General features: G+C 39.2%; 1 pseudogene; it reads left to right on the top strand.

Annotated features, from left to right (window-relative positions):
- Window positions 1-7092: 7092 nt before the first annotated feature.
- Window positions 7093-8733, top strand: LOC102986571 (ADP-ribosylation factor-like protein 16; annotated as a pseudogene).
- The last annotated feature ends 305 nt before the right edge of the window (window positions 8734-9038 follow it).

Consider the following 9038-nt stretch of genomic DNA (forward strand, 5'->3'; position numbering starts at 1 on the left):
TACACAGCATTGTAAATCAACTATAATACAAAATAAAAATTTAAATATAAAAAAAGGATAAAATAATGTTTTGCAGTGATTTCAGAGGGGATGGAATTAGTCAGGACTGTGAACCTTACATGGTGTAATTGTGTTTCACATCCTGAAGGCAACAGGAATGGCAGTTATAAATGTGGGAAGGGTGATGCTTCTATCATTTTTAGGTCTTAGGGCAGCCTGACGGATGAAAGGGTACCGGAGGTCTTGGGCCAAAATTGGCAGAGAATCAGAAAATATTTTAATACTTACCTTCCCATTAGGGTATGTACTATATGTTGTTATCAATATTTGATTTAGCTACACGCAACAAAATTCCGTTATTTGTATTTATGACATAGATGATGATTTACAACTTTCATATACATCCTGTCATTTGATCCATGCAAGACTAGTAGTACTTTTTTCATTTGCTGGATGAGGAAGTTAAAGCCCAGCGTATTCTGTGTTAGACGATGATGCTGCAGCAGGGACACAGAAGTCACGAATTCCTGATCCTCAAGGTGTACCTGTCACCTGGGAACCACCTGGAGCTTGGGAGAGGACAGAGGGGCCTACACATCCCCTCCTTGTAAGAGGCTCTTCCCTGCTCCCCCCACCCCAAGACACACACTTTATAGTAACGCAGTCCCAGAGAGTAAACATTTGAAAGGAATTCTCATTCATATCACCTGAAATATAAACGAAATCAGATTAGTTTACTTTTCTGAACCCATATATGCGAGTACTCTTAAATCATACCAATACAAATATCTCATATTGAATAGTCTTATTAAAATTCAGTTACTATATACATCAATCTTTTTTTTCCCCACACCTCTTTGTCTACCTCTCCAGGGCTATTCCACGTCTGTTAAATAGGTACAATCCCACAGGAAAGTGACAGCACGGAAAGGGCAGAGTCTTTTCCCAATACCCTTGGGACAGCTGCCAATAAGAGCTGCAGCTTAGAGAAGACCCCAGGGCAAAGAGATACAGTGACAGACTGGCTGACTGTGACCCAAGAGGTTTGCTTTTAGCTTAACAAGTTCTCAAGGAATTCTAGAGGTCAAATCTCTGCATCTCTATGTGACCCAACATCATGACGTTAACAAAATAAGTATAAATTTAAACAAAAAATCATCCAAGCCATTTGGCCTCCTATCTCCATCCCACTAACAAGTCCCACTTAACTTGTACAAAGACACAATTATTACTCACGAAACATTGTTTTTGTCTAAATTCTTTAAGGTGACTAAAGCAAAGCTCGTAACATATGTCAAACCCATTTCTGTGAACTGCTATAGAGAGTTTATTTTTTTTTATTGACTCAACTTCTTTAGAAAGTAAAATAAAATACAAACCAATGCTCTCATAAGTACACAAACCCATGAGATCATGCTTCCACTCCTTACTGTGGTTAGATGGGGGAAGGGAGATAAGAGGACAGAAAAAAGAGCAGGCAAGAGAGAACAAGGAAACAGTGAGCAAGAGTAAAGTCGCTGATAAGAGTGCAAACGTGAGGTCACATCCTGCCCTTCATGTATGCTTCAAATTTTTCATTAAGTTATCTAATAATTAGTTAGTCCCTCCCTAAATTCTAAGATAATCGTCTATATTATATAATAAGAAAAGTCTACCGAAGTGAAATTATTCTTTGGGTATAAGAGCTTAGGGAGGACCCCATGCTTCGAAGGGCCTGCACTTGGTTTAATGCTCTACTGTTTTGATATTTCCATTCTTAAGAATTTGTGAACGAGGGGCCCTGTATTTTCACTTTACACTGGGTCCCACAAAGTATATAGCTGCTCCTGGACATCATGTCAAGCTACAGCCTTGCTATCTCCTTTTAAAAAAAAGTATATGTGTGTGCAATCCTTGAAAAGAAATAGTGTTAGAGTATTTTCCAAAAGGAAGTATTCTTACATTTAGAACCTATAATCTTCTGAATTTACCAGCTTCTATGTTTGATGTACTGTATGTTATATTATTTTTAATCAAAATTTTCTCTTCACCCAGATTTAGAGGGTGAAGAGAAAATGCATGGGAAAAAAACATGTGAATGAAAACTATTTTTCATTATGAATAACTGTGAAGATTACAAGAATGGCAGTTGTAAATATGCAAACACAGATGCAGCTAGCATTTACACTTTTGGGGGCAGTCTGGGGAGGAATGGGTACTGAGAGGTCCTGGGTCGAAGGGAGCCTGGCATCGAAAAATAACTTAAGGAAATTCCCTACATTTATCAAATCGATTAAGGTTTGACTTCAACGTCTTTCCCCAAACCAACTTTCTCACTCCCAATTCCCATATTTATTTCTAGATCTTTCATAATTGGAGATTGTGTGTGTAATGTCAGCTACTCACTGTGGGAACTGTTCCTTGTGCAAGCTTCTTCATCCTCTTGCTTGGTTGGTGCTAGCTGGGAGATGCAAGCAGCTGTGTAGTCAAGATGTTGCCATTTCTCAGAGACTAATTTTATTATTCCAAGCATTTTTTTGGCTCCAAATGTTATGGGTTGACCATCCTAAAAATGATATGTTGGAGTCGTAATGCGCAGAACATTGGGATGTGGCCTTATTGGGAGACAGTCTTTACACAGGTAATCAAGTTAAAATGAGGTCATTAGGATGGGCCCTAATCCAATGACTGGTGTCTTTATAAAAAGGGGAAACTTGGACACAAAGACAGACATGCATAGAGGGACAAATGCTGTGAAAAGACACAGGGAGAAGACCATCTACAACCCCAAGAGAGGCCTAGAACAGATCTGTCCCTCAGAGCCCTCCAGAAAGAAGCAACCCTGCCAACACCTTGATTTTGGACCTCCTCCAGAACTCTGAGACAATACAGTTCTGTTTTTTTTTTGTTTTGTTTTTTTGTTTTTTTTTTGGGGTCGGCATGTGGGATCCTCCAGGACCGGGGCACGAACCCGTGTCCCCTGCATTGGCAGGCGGACTCTCAACCACTGCGCCACCAGGGAAGCCTTACAGTTCTGTTCTTTAAGCCACCTAGTTTTGGCTCTTTGAACAGCAGCCCTGACAAACTAAACATCAAGTATCTCAAATCTTAAAGGTCATATTTTGTGGTATCCTAGGATGCTGGTTCTCAGTTCTGGCATCTCAGCATACTGGTGCGTGATGGTGCTTTGTTAGGTTTATTATATATTGTTATTCGAATTAATAATAGTTGAAGTGATAAAATATTTTTTAAAATTTTCTTCTCTTATGTATAAGAATTGGTTAAAATTCTCCCTGTAATAAAATCCAGGAGGACTCTTACCCATTTAAATTCTGATATGCTTCCTGGAATGCCATAGAAATAGATGGCAATATAATTAACATGCTTGCAATTGCAAACCACCTTGGGTATTGTCAGTGAAGTGTTTAGCACATGTGACTGTCATTTGCCCTCCAAATATAGAGAGAAAAAAAATGCCACTGCCCTCCATAAGACCAACTTGCAAACTCTTAGTCACAATCTACCCATTTTGAAAGAAGTTGCCTCACTTGGGATTCCATTTTCTGAATGACTGGTGTATTGTTTTTAGGACATTATTTCTCTCTCTTACATTATCATTATGGAATTTGCACCAACACAAAGTGTATCTACATGATGTTACTAGGTTATGGTAATCAGAAAGGGAGAAATTTATCCTAACCAATACTGCATAACTATGTTGGATGCATTTTACTAAATTAACAAACTTGTTCAGAAGAAAAAACTCATAGTCAGATACCAGCCATCATTGTTGGTAAAATTCAATAAATTTTCATCAAAACATCTTAAACATAACTTTATATTTTCTGGGTCAATGCTGAGTCACTGATTATTATTTTACGTGTGTTTTCCAGTCAGTTTAGATTGATCATAACTAGATATTTAGGAGCTTATGTGAATTTTTTAAAGTACTTACCAGTGGGATTAATTTAAATGTCAAAAAAGTAAAGTAAGTAAAATCATTGTAATGAGGATCCCCCTCCAAACGACAATCGCTAATGGAATTTCATTATTCTCCTCTAATGTAGAAGATACTCCCGAGGGTTAATTTAAAGAGTCATTTCTCAACTTTTTTGACTTAAGAATCACATTCATGGCAACATCTAATGTTCTGAACCCTCTTAGCATTTTTTAGTCTTTTCATCATTTTTGCAGGGTATTGAATAAGAAATGGTATTAAGAAAAATCTTTTACTTAATATATATGATTAAAAGATATAAGATCTTTTACTTTAGATATAGACAGAAGTATAACTGAAAAAATAAATTTCACTTTACTGTAATTGTTAGTAATATCCATATTCTATGAAAGCAAATTGCTATCAACAAAACAAAGATCACCTACTGAATGGGAGAAGATATTTGCAAACAATATATCTGATAAGCGGCTAATATCCAAAATATACAAAGAACTCATACAACTGAACATCAAAATACAAAAACAGCTCTATTAGAAAATGGGCAGAGAATCTGAATAGACATTTTTCCAAAGAAGACATACAGATAGCCAACAGGGACATGAAAAGATACTCAACATCACTAATAATCAGGGAAATGCAAATCAAAGCCACAATGAGATATCACCCCATACCTGTCAGAATGGCTAGCATCAAAAAGACAACAAGTAACAAGTGTTAAAGAGGATGTAAAGAAAAGGGAACCAAACCCTCATGTACTGTTGGTGGGAATGTAAATTGGTGCAGCCACTATACAAAACAGTATGGAAATTCCTCAAAAAATTAAAAATAGAATTACCATATGATCCAACATTTCCACTCCTGGGTATTTATCTGAAGAAAACACAAACACTAATTAGAAAGGATATATACACCCCTATGTTCACTGCAGCATTATTTACAATAGCCAAGATATGGAAGCAACCAAAGTGCACACCAATAGACGAATGGATAAAGAAGATGTCATATGTATGTACACCGGAATATTATTCATCCATAAAAAGAATGAAATATTGCCATTTGCAACAACATGGATGGACCTAGAGGGAATTATGCTGAATGAAATAAGTCAGAGAAAGACAAACACTGTAGGCCTTCACTTATGTGAAATCTGCAAAACAAAACAAATGACCATACATAAAACAGAAATAGAGTTTTAAATACAGAGGATAAACAGGTGGTTGCCAGAGGAGAGGGGGTTAGGGGGAGGAAAGCAATAGCTAAGGGAGACTGAGGATTATTTTCCAGTTGCAAAATAAATGAATCATGGGGATGAAATATACAGTATGGGGAATATAGTCAACAACTAAATAATGCTTTGGTATAGTAAAATTTGTAACTAGAATTAGTGTGGTGATCATTCTGAAATCTACAGAAAAAAATCACTACGTTGTGTAACAGGAATTAACATAGTGTCGTAGGGTCAATTATACTCCAAAACCGAAAAACAAATAAACTCATAGGAAAAGAGATCGGATATGTGATTACTAGAGGCAGGGCAGTGGGGACTGAAGGAAGGCAGTCAAAGGTACCACAAACTTCCAGTTGTAAGTAAATCCTAGGGTGTAATGTACAACGTGATAAATATAGTGAGCACTGATGTACGTTATGTTTGAAAGTTGTTAGGAGAGTAAATTCCAAGAGCTCTCATCACACACAATTTTTTTTCTATTTCTTCAATTTTGTATCTACGTGAGATGATCGATGTTCACTACTTATTGTGATGATCATTTCATGATTTATGTAAGTCAAATTATGCTGTAAACCTGAAACTTACACAGTGCTGTATGTCAATTATATCTCCATAAAACTGGAAGAAAAAAGCGAATTGTAACTTTTCACACTGACCATGTGAAGGCACACAATTTAATTTACTTGAAATAAATTATTTCATAAAAAATACATTTCGGACAAACTTTCAAACGACAGATGATGTTGGTTTATTGACAATACATACGAAAATGTAGGTTGAAATGTAACATGTTTTAGCAATCAAAAATAGACAAAATTTGCTTTCATAACTGTTACGAAATCAACTGAGAATTTTTAAAAATTTTTGAAGTTTATATTTATGCTTTGTATTTAAAATACCATATGAGAGAGAAGGTTTTAAAGTGCTATGGCGAGCATTTCTTTACATATAGCCCATTTTGATGTGGCTAGTCTTTATTCCCAATAAATGAAAATCTAAATTGTATATAACAGTAATATATTTTGCTTTAAAAATGTCTTTTGGAACTTGTAGAGCCATCTTCATATTCTACAAAAGGTTTATTCTAACTTACAGATAAGGCAAAGATCACTGATGCAAATGTATAGAATTGGTATTACCTTTATGTCTGTCCTTAACCTTTATGTTCCAAGATCAAAGTTCTTGAGCTTTTTGTCTTTCATCAATTGTCCGTTGTAAGTCTAAACTAAACAATTAGTGCCAATGAATAAAGGGCACTGAAAGCTGTACAACTGTAAATGGAAGCAGAGGTGTTTAGCTGAGTCCTGGTTATAAACATCAGAGTTCTCCTGATACCTTATCCCAGCTATTTAGGAGACTCCTGGAGGTTCTCCTGCTGTCATGTTGTAAAGGGAAAAAATATTAAAATATTATTTAAGATTGGATTAAGATGGCTGTCTGGGTGTAGATGCATCTATTCCCTTCCCTCCTCAAATACCTTGGAATGAAGAAAAAAATACCTATATATTTAAAAGGAAAACTCATTAACTGAACTGCTAGAAAATAATCTTCCTAGCATACTAGGTAATCTTAAGAAGTTTCTGAAATAGAGAAATCAAACAGGATTGGAATGACAGAGACACAAGACTGAAGGGCATCATAGCCCAATACACTGCAAGGGTTGATTGGCCAGTGGCTTTGGGAATGCTCAAAATTGAAAATCCAGTCAATAAAGAGAGCAGGAGGGTGCCCAGGGGTGATGGAAAGGATCATCATTTGTGTTAGTCTTTGTAGGGGCAGTAGAATTTTCACCTGGGCTAAAACAATGAGAACGAACAAGTAGAGGACACAGGAGAGCTGGTGCTCTAGGTAGCCAGTGATCCCAGGAAGAAATGAAGCCGCAACACCCAGAGGAATGGTCCCTCAGAATATCCCAGCAAGACGTGCTATGCCGGCCATAATCACCACCAGAGTCAGTGTTATAAGCAGCGGGCGTTCACCAGTAGATGAACCAGCTCTCAGGTACCCACATGAAACAGAAGGCCGAATTATATCACCCTTAAAGCAGGAGGTAATGTGTGGTAGTGTCTAACGTTGGTAAGCCAAGAAACAAAGCCAAAAGCCTATTACTTAAAGTTATGGTGGAAAGTACCAGAAAAACTAAGAACCCAAACATTGAAAAGGGACATGACAGTGGTTCTGGACTGGGAGCTGGTGAGGCAAGAGGCTGTTTTTCATTCTGTAAAGTTTAATCTTTGCTTCTGTTTTTCTTCTTGTTTTACAATATACATTATTGTAAACTAATGAATTATTAACAACGTAATTCTAGGAATATTCATTTTCTTTGATTGGTGTGACATTTTAAAACCAACCATCATGCATGTATAAAATGAAAGAAATTCATTAAAAATATTTCCATTAAAATAGCAGCAGAACTTCAAAATCCCTTGGAGAGGATATTATAAAAAAATAAGCAGGCTCGGTGCCACGGGCCTGGGGAAGACGCTGTTGGTGAATCGCTTGCGGAGGATCCTTCCGTGCCGGGTAGGGGGGATGGGGATCCGGGGGGCGCTGGCGGTGAGCAGGGTGGGGGCGCCCGGGGCGGGGTCCGCCAGTGCTCCCTCCCTGGCCCCGCTCGGAGGCCTTTTGTTTTTTGTAACACCTTTACTGGAGTATAATTGCTTTACAATGGTGTGTTAGTTTCTGCTTTATAACAAAGTGAATCAGCACTACGTATACATGTATCCCCATATCCCCTCCCTCTTGCGTCTCCCTCCCACCCCTCTAGGTGGTCACAAAGCACTGAGCTGATCTCCCTGTGCTATGCGGCTGCTTCCCACTAGCTATCGATTTTACATTTGGTAGTGTGTATATGTCCATGCCACTCTCTCATTTCATCTCAGCTTACCCTTCCCCCTCCCCGTGTCCTCAGGTCCATTCACTACTTCTGCGTCTTTATTCCTGCCCTGCCACTAGGTTCTTCAGAACTTTTGTTTGTTTGTTTCTTAGATTCCATATATATGTGTTAGCATACGGTATTTGTTTGTCTCTTTCTGACTTACTTCACTCTGTATGACAGTCTCTAGGTCCATCCACCTCACTGTGGAGACCTTGACTGCCTTACACAGCTGAGCTCCCAGGATGGGAAGGGCGACCTGGGCGATCCTCCCCCGACGTGGCCCACGTCGCGGACAAAACCTAACGGACATTGTGGCTCAGAGAAAGATCACCATCCGGGAGCTGGGGGGTGGTGCATGGGCCCCATCTGGTCCAGTTACTATGGAAACTGTAATTCTCTCCTGTTCATGGTGGACGCCTCTAACCCCACCGAGCTCTCTGCGTCCTGTGCACAGCTCCTGGGTCTCCTTTCGGCAGAACAACTTGAAGAAGCATCGATTCTGATTCTCTTCAATAAAATTGACCTGCCCTGTTACATGACCATAGAAGAGAGGAAGTCGTTAATGAGGCTCCCGGACCTCATTGCTTGTGCCAAGCAGAATATCACCACGTAGAAATCAGTGCCCGGAAAGGCACTGGCTTGTCAGACGTGCTGCGCTGGCTCCAGGACATCCACAGAACTAATGGTTGACTGCAGGGCGGAGAAGCACGGCTGGCCCGCTCTGTGGCAAGAAGGCAGAAGCAGCACTGCTTGGCCTCTGGCTATCTGCTGCTTTTATAAGGGCAGAATAAGCCCTAGCAGATGGAGTTCTGTGCTGAGTTGCAGTGATGGGTAAACTGAGGCACCCAGGTTATAGAAACTCCTGACATCTGCCCTCTGGCTCCAGTGCTGGGAGAGGAGGACAGGCCTGCTGGGTGGCTTGTGTCCTACACCATCCTGGGATGGTTCTAGGGGATTTGTTCCCCTCCCCCCAGGAGAGCTGCTCTCTCAACTCT

The sequence above is a fragment of the Physeter macrocephalus genome, chromosome 8 (assembly GCF_002837175.3).
Source record: "Physeter macrocephalus isolate SW-GA chromosome 8, ASM283717v5, whole genome shotgun sequence".
Lineage (NCBI taxonomy): Eukaryota > Metazoa > Chordata > Mammalia > Artiodactyla > Physeteridae > Physeter > Physeter macrocephalus.